General features: G+C 55.3%; 1 protein-coding gene across 4 annotated transcripts in view; it reads right to left on the bottom strand.

Annotated features, from left to right (window-relative positions):
- Positions 1-7,712, bottom strand: part of NADK (NAD kinase) — a 21,817-nt gene that overhangs the window by 12,899 nt on the left and 1,206 nt on the right. The window contains exon 1 of one of the 4 annotated variants that reach the window (XM_015590480.2): positions 5,427-5,518. The exons of the other annotated variants lie outside the window; for them this stretch is intronic. The gene's annotated coding sequence lies outside the window, so the exon portion shown is untranslated. Of the gene's footprint in view, positions 1-5,426; positions 5,519-7,712 lie in introns of those variants that run through there. 4 annotated transcript variants of the gene reach the window in all.

The following is a 7,712-nucleotide window of genomic DNA, read 5'->3' on the forward strand; positions in this document are numbered from 1 at the left end:
TAGGGACAGAGTGGCCTAGAGTCACTGCGGAGATCAGAAATCACGTCCCACGTCAATGACACCGAAACCTACCAAACGTTGCTGACGTGCCACGTTCACAGGCTGCGGGGCAGGGCACTGTCGAGACCTCAGTGCCCCTCCAGACTTATTTACAGAATCTACCAAATCCAACCAACGAAACTCCAGCAGACTTTTCCGAATGAAACGACAGCCGAGTCTAAGACCCATGTGCAACGTCAGAAACCCACAACCGCTCAGAAGCTGCAGAACAGACCTGAAGGGCGAGCGCCGCCCGGTGACTGTGAAGCCCCAGGAAGCAGCCGGGGTGAAGACAGCGCTGATGTGAAGACAGGCACAGAACGACCCTCACACACAGACGGCCCATGGGTCTCGCCGGAGGGAAGCAGGTGGCCCTGGGGGAAAGGTCACCGCCCCGCACAGCGGAGCTCTCCTCGCACCCAGCATGTGCTCAGACGAACGCAAGTCGGAAGCACACGACTTCCAGAAGAAAACGCTGGAGAAATTCAGTGGCCTTGGGTTTGGCAAAGTTTTCCCAAACAGCACACAAAAGGAACAAACTGTAAAAGAAAAAAACTTGAGAAACTGAAATTCAGTACTGTGAAAATCTTTTACCCTTCACATGATGACTGTTACTAAAACGGAAACACAAGCTGCAGACTGACAGAAAATATTTGCTAAACATATGTGACAAAGGACTTGCATCCGGAATATACGAAGAATTCTCAAAATTTAGTGAGGAAACAAACCACCCAATAAAGAGCGGGCAAAAGACTCCAACGCTGGGGAACTTCCCCGGAACAGACACACGGGTGGCGTGAGCATGAGCAGCGCCCGCAGCAGCGGTCATCAGGGCAGCGCGGCCCAGAACCGGGCAGTGACCCCTGCCCAGCATGACAGCCAGCACGGAAGAAAGCAGGCCACAGGCCAAGCGCTGCCAGGCGGCAGGGGACTGCGCCCTCGGGCACGGCCGGGGGCAGGGACCGGTATAACCGGTCTGGAAACCAGCCACAGTTCCTCAAAACTAGACACACGCCTGCGGGCACGCCAGCGCCTGACACCTGGGTGTGCACCCAAGCACACGGCACAGGCGTCCACACGGAGACGTGCCCATGGAACCCCGTGATGCCCCACAAAGGAAGCCACCCTCCACTGAGAGCTTTGCTCAAAGGCACATGCCAGTCTGGGTCCCTTGGCCCCACAGGCCTTATGTCAAAGCTTTATCTGGGGTCTGTCTATTCCCCGCTGTCCCAGAATCGTAGCTATAGAAATTCTGTTCTGCTAGGGGCTCTCAGTGCCTGAAAGGTCCCGCTGGACCCTTGTGATTGTTCCTGGCCAAGGGGACAGAACAAACGGGCAGCTACGCATTCAAGGCTGGTGCTCAGGGGACGCTGGTCCAGCTGGGTCGGCACGTGGAGTCCTTGGGTGTGGGGGGCACCGAAGGGCAGAGCCTGGTGCATGCCCCATCAGGAGCCAAGAGGAAGGGGTCTGGAGGAGTATGGGAGGAGGGCGAAGTGCGAAACCGAGAACGTGAGTGGCAGGCAGGACCAGTGGCTGGCACCAGCACCGTGGCGGGGGCAGAGACCACCGGCCAAGGAGGGACTGCAGTGGCGGCAGCGTCTGATGGCAGAGAGCAGAGGGCAGCAGTGTCTGGAAGGCACCAGCGCAAACTGGTCAGAGGTACGAGAAGGCAGACTTTGGCTCGCTGTGGGAGAAAACCTGGAGAGATTGTTTCATTCCTCATCGCAAAAGAGCCGCTGAAACAGAAAATAACACCTGCTTCCCTGAGCAGCCGCCTGCCGGGAACCTAAGACCCCGACGGGCGCGAACTGGCCAGCGCGAGCTCACGGAGGAGATATCGTTTGAAAAGTGGTCAGTGAGCTGTCACGAAGACGCCCTGCTGCCTGGAAGGCACGAGTGAAGCCACACACTATTCCCCCGATTCGCAAATCGGGGAGGGCAAGGCCGCCTGCGGTGGCGCTGACGGTGGCCTGGACTTGGGGCGGCCATCCTGGTGCTCAGCAACGGCGCGCCGGGGGCAAGGCCCTGTCAGCCAGGCTGCCACCACACAAGCCTCAAAGAGAGAACAGTCAGAAACGCGGGGAACAAGCGGCGTCTGAGAAGAGAGCTCGTAAAGGAAAAGCTGACAGGTGACATCGGTCAGCTGTGACGGGGCAAGGGCGAGCACGCGTGAGGTGTTTCATTCCTACTGAACCGGAGGGAGACGCCCGCGGGTGGGCTGTGCTGCCCGCCGTCTGGTGAGAACCGGGTGACAGCTGTAGGGATGTGGATGCTGACACCGGACCGGGACGAAGGACGAGCAGTGCACACATGCCACGGAACCCGCGCCCGCCCCGCCGGGCCCTGTCTGGGACGCCGAAAGCCCAGGGTCACACAGCTAGGACAGGGCAGAGCTGGCATCTGGGCCAACATCCCTGGGCCCCCGCTTATGACTGCAGTGGACAGACAACGGGACCAACGCAGCAGGGAGGCGGGGGGCACGAGCTGGCCGAGGGTCCCGGGAAGAGGGAGGACCTGCAGACTCAGTTCGGTGAGTTCTGGGAACAAAGCCTTGGTTCATCCCCTCCCCACACTGCGAAAGCCGGAAGACCACACTTGGGGGCACGCACCAGGCTGCCAGAAGCCAAACCCACGTGGAAGAAAGACGAGCCACAAAAAGTCCCACTGAAGTAAGAGAAGCTTAGGAAATCGTATCAACAAAGTAACACGGGGAATGGCTCTGCGTGGGGCTCCACAGCTGCAGGCACTGGAGGACACTCAGGGTCCTAAGTGTCACCTGTTACCACACTGAACCTGTATCCTGAGCCCGTCAGGTGATGCTGTAATCCTAGAAGGATGTGGAAAACTTTATCTTCCGAGAAGGTAGAGAAAAAACTACCTAGTGAGATTACTGTAGCCCCGAGAAGAGGAAGGAAAGAATTGAACTCGGCATCACGAAGCTTCCAAAAAGCTTATGATAGTTTTATAATCATTGGGTTTTTATTTTGTTTGATGTTACGGGTGATATATTTAGAGAAATAAATCATTTGATGTAATTCTCACTTAAATGGTTGAGAGAATTTAAGTCTGCGAGCAATGCTCAGAGTTTCATTTCTAAGTTCGTTTACTGGTTAAGAAATCACATGGACTTAGCCTTGAACAAACAGTCTAAAGGCCTCTTTGCATGCACGAAGGACGCCCGCCACACCGCACGACCTCCACCCTCCATGAGAGGCAGCGGTCTCCCGAGCTGCACGGTGACAGGGCCAAAATCCCTTTCCGGCTGCTCGACTATTAAGGAAAAAGTGCCAGAATACAACTTATTCTGTAGCTCAGCATGAGCGCGATGCCGTCTCAGCTTCGACTTGTAGTTGAAGAGTTAAATCTGATTGACTTGCAGGTAATGTTTTGTACTATCCAAAGTACCCTTAACACGGACACAATATGTGATGTCTGAAAGGAGAAACCAGCCGCCAGTGGGGCTTGTTCCGGGAATGCGAGGCTGGCTCCATCGACGCGACGCAGCACAGCGCCGGGTTAGGAGAAAGAAATCACCTGAATGTACCCATCGACGCACAACGGATTTGACAAAACTCAGTACCTGTTTATGATGAAAATTCTCAGCAATTAGTAATAGAGAGAACTTGATAAAGAACATGCACAAAACCAGTTAACATGAAACTTAACAGCGAGAAAATGGATGCCTCCCCCTGACACGTGGAGCAAGGCCAGGACATGGGCTCTCACGACTCCACCCACCGCGGCCCCGGGCATCCCAGCCAGCCCTGCAGGGCGAACCGGATGCAGACTGAGTGGGAAGAGCACCCTTCACAAGCACTTCAAAGTAACGAGAGGGAGACGTAAAAGCACGCAGAGGGCTTGGACGGCCGAAAATAATAAACGCTGCTGAAAGAAACCGATCTGCATCGGGGAGAGCCTATCCCACTCGTGGGCCAGAAGACTCAACACAGTAAAGGTGTCACTTCTCCCAGAACTGATGTACAGGTTTAATGAAATTTCTAGAAAAACCCAGGTAAGACTTGTTTGTAGATTCTAAAACGTATGAGGAAAGGTAAGGATATGAGAATAGCTGACACAACTTTTAAAAAGAATAAAGGGAGACGAACCACTCTGATTTAAGACTTGCGCTCCAGCAATCGAGGCCGAGTGGTGTTCGGTGGGAGACAGACAGACGCGCACGGCGCGGGGACAGAACGGAACCCAGAAACAGAGCCACGCAGACGCGCGCCACGGGTTTTTGCCGAGGGCGCACAAGCAACTCAGTGGAGGAGAGAGATCCGCTCAGCAAACGGTGCTGAGCGCTTAAGACACCCACAGGCAAACGGAGCGCACCTCAACTGAACACAGCACACACGAAAGCGAACAAAATGGGCCAAAATCAATTAGGTTAAGTATAAATCATAAACTATAAAACTTTTGTAAGAAACATAGGAGACATTTTTGGGTCCCAGGGCTGAGAAGGATTTTTTACACACGACATAAAAACCACAGTCCACGGAAGGCAGAAAGTGAACTGGACGTCATTCAAATCAGAAGCCTGCTCCGTGGGAGGCCCTGCTGAGGACTGAAAACCAAGCCGCAGACTGGGAGACACATCTGCAGGCTGGGTGTCCAGCAAAGGACTCTGCTAGACTATATGAAGAACTCTCGAAACACAACAATAAAAACGCATTCCCTCCGATCAGAAAACGGGCGAAACAGATGAGCAGACCGAAGCGGCCGTCCCACGGGAGACGAGCAAGGGGAGCTGAACCCGTAAGGGCGACCCCGCAGCATGGGGGCTGCTACAGCAGCGGGGAGAGAGGCAGAATGCGGAGGAGCCACCCGCGCTTCGCCATCGCCGTGGGACTGTGCAAGGCACAGTCACTCTGGAAAATGGTGTGGCAGCTCACGAGGGAAACCAACTCCACACCTGGCCACCGCACCTGGGCACTTACCCCAGCGAAACAAACGTGTGTACAGACACCGCACACGGAGGCCCAAGGCCTCCCAGCAGGGGACGGGCGGAGCACAGTGCGGTCCAGCCACACAGAAGGGACCCGTCCGCGAGACCTGCAACCGTTTGGTCAGCCCTCAACGGCCTTATGCTGAGTGCAAAAGCCAGTCTCAGAGGGTCACAGACTGAAGGATCCCGCGGACACCACCTTCTCAGGACGACAAGACCACACGGGGAAACGGACAGCAGTCGCCAGGGAGCGTGAATGGGGTCTGGGGGCGGCCACAAAGGGCAGCATGGGTCCTTGGTGTGACAGGCAGGTCTGAGTCTCGACTGTGCTGGTGGTTAAACAAACGCATGCACGGCTTACACTGCACAGAACCACACGCGTGTGAGAACAGGTGAAATCGGAATAGGGCGTAGCTCTCTGTACTTGTCTCACGCCGATTACCTGACTTTACGTTACTGCACTACTAACATGTCAGATGGCACTGGGGGACTGGCACAGGGTCTCTCTGCACTGTTCTTACAACTTCCTGGGTGTCTGTATTTAAAAAACAAAGTTAATAATTAAAAAAAAGAAAAGGATAAACCAAAACCACAAAGACCAAATATATTTAAAAACTGTCTATTCTGTTACACATTATCTAGAAGCTGTTAATATTTATTTGCAAAGACAAATTTGCCATCCAGACAGTAAACTCATTAACGAAATAATCTCATCAAATATGAAAAACAGCTTTTAAAAGTTCCGTCATCTGTGCAGCACACGCTTTGACAACGGTGAATCAGGACTCACACTCGGGTCAGGTTTGTTCGGTTTGTTAACTGCTCTAAAAGGATGAAATTCTAACTTCATCTAAGGACAGTCGAGATCCTGACAGCATGAACCTCATTTGAAAAATCCAATTCTGCACTGGGAAGTTTAATTAGAAAAACCCCGTCGGAGAACAGTAACAAAGTATTCTGAGACGAAGAACTCACGCAAAGGGACGAGGGGACACACCAAGATGCCAACAAGAATGTGTGTGAAGGGCGGAACAAGTCCCGCCCCACTGAAACACAGTGTGAGCTCGCAATCCGTATCTGCTGAAACCCTGAATGAAAAAGTTGTTTACTTGGTGACAAATGGGGAACTAACCGTTCAACCCCACTAGCTGGCATTGAGTTGGGGCAAAGTGCATACTAAACGCCATCCTACCTCCCGGGTAAGCGACGCCCAGTGCAGGCACAGAGGCCATGAAACTCGGCACTCACAGAGGGGCTGTGAGTGGGGACAGCCTTGGAAAGCTCTGTGGCCCCGTGACGCAACAGCCTGACCTTCAACCCACACCCACCTCCCCAGGATGAGAGACCCGAAGGGGCCGTGAGCAGAGGTGGCTGGACCCCCTTGCGCAGATTAGAAAATGAGGGCCCAGACAGCTCCGCATGAGGCCAGTCTTCAGCTGCGTGGCTCCGCCGCCAACAGGGCACCCTTGCTACATCCCCGGCCACCTTTACCAGCCTCTCTGAATAGCTTTTGCCAAGTGTCGAAACACGTGTTTACTTGTTCCCTTGCTTTAAACTTGGACCACCGCAGTGTGGTCCAGGAGACAGTGTGAGCAGAGTCCACCAGCTCAGACAGGAGAGCTGCCCACTGACCCCCAGGATACAGGACCGGATGCTGCACAGCACCTGTGCACAGGTGTGAGTGGCCAGAAAAAAAGCCCCAGAGAAGGCCCTGCAGGCAAGCGCCCTCCTCTGGGCCTGGGTCTGCTTCTGAAGTCCCCTGCCTCCCAGGAAAGTGGCAATTTAAGGTACTAACGATGTGGGGCCAAGGACTCCCAAAGAAAACCATCCGCCTCTGCAGTCCACAGGTTGGGCCTACGTTTGCTCAAGCACCGAACGCCAGACTGTTTCCGGTTTTACTTATCAGAGGCACTGTTCCCCTCATATTTGTCAGCCGCCTACACGCCCCAAGAACTGCTGCTTGGCCAGCTGCTGGGAGACCCCTCTGTCATCATTCACGAATCACACACAGGCTTGTGCTACCAACATAAACCCAACTGAAAGTTCAAAGAAAAACCAGAACCATCTTGAGGGCCTGCCACCAAGTGCAAACTACTGTTAGGCACTGCACTGGCACTGGACCCTGTCCTCAAGACCACTAGTAGTGGGGGCAAAGGTGACAACGAGGGAGACTCGGTGTGACTGCTGGGAGCAGGTTTGCAGGGCGCGGGGTGTCCGGGGAAGGAGCCCTGGGCTGACGTCGCCCAGCCAGAAGGGAGAATAACTCGCTTATCCCGCTTGGAGGGTGCGGTGAGACCACGGACCAGGGAGCACTGTGAACGGCTCCCAGACGGACGAATAAGTGTGCAGGTGAAACAGGGCGAGAAAGGAAACGAGAACTCGGAATTCGGGGCCAAAGCAGAAACGCCTGCTCGCTGGGGACAGCGGCCGGCCCACCTGCGGGGCCTCCCGGCCATCGGGCGGGGACTGGCGCCCAGCGCAGAGGTGCCTTCGGAGAGTGACGTGTAGTTACGAAGCCCCTGACTGACCGCTGCCCCGGAAGGCCGGAGCCCCTAAGCTGCCCACCACGCGCGGGCTCGGGGAGGCCGCCCAGCAGCCGTCCCGGGCTCGTGGGGCCCGGGGGGCGCAGGTGGGAGTCGGTCCCCTCAGGCCAGGCCCACGTCGGGAAGACGCCGCATTCCCGGGGCGGGGACAGCGGTCAGTGCCTCCGGGCGTCCGCACCTGGGCT

The sequence above is a fragment of the Pteropus alecto genome, unplaced genomic scaffold (assembly GCF_000325575.1).
Source record: "Pteropus alecto unplaced genomic scaffold, ASM32557v1 scaffold700, whole genome shotgun sequence".
Classification (NCBI taxonomy): Eukaryota; Metazoa; Chordata; class Mammalia; order Chiroptera; family Pteropodidae; genus Pteropus; species Pteropus alecto.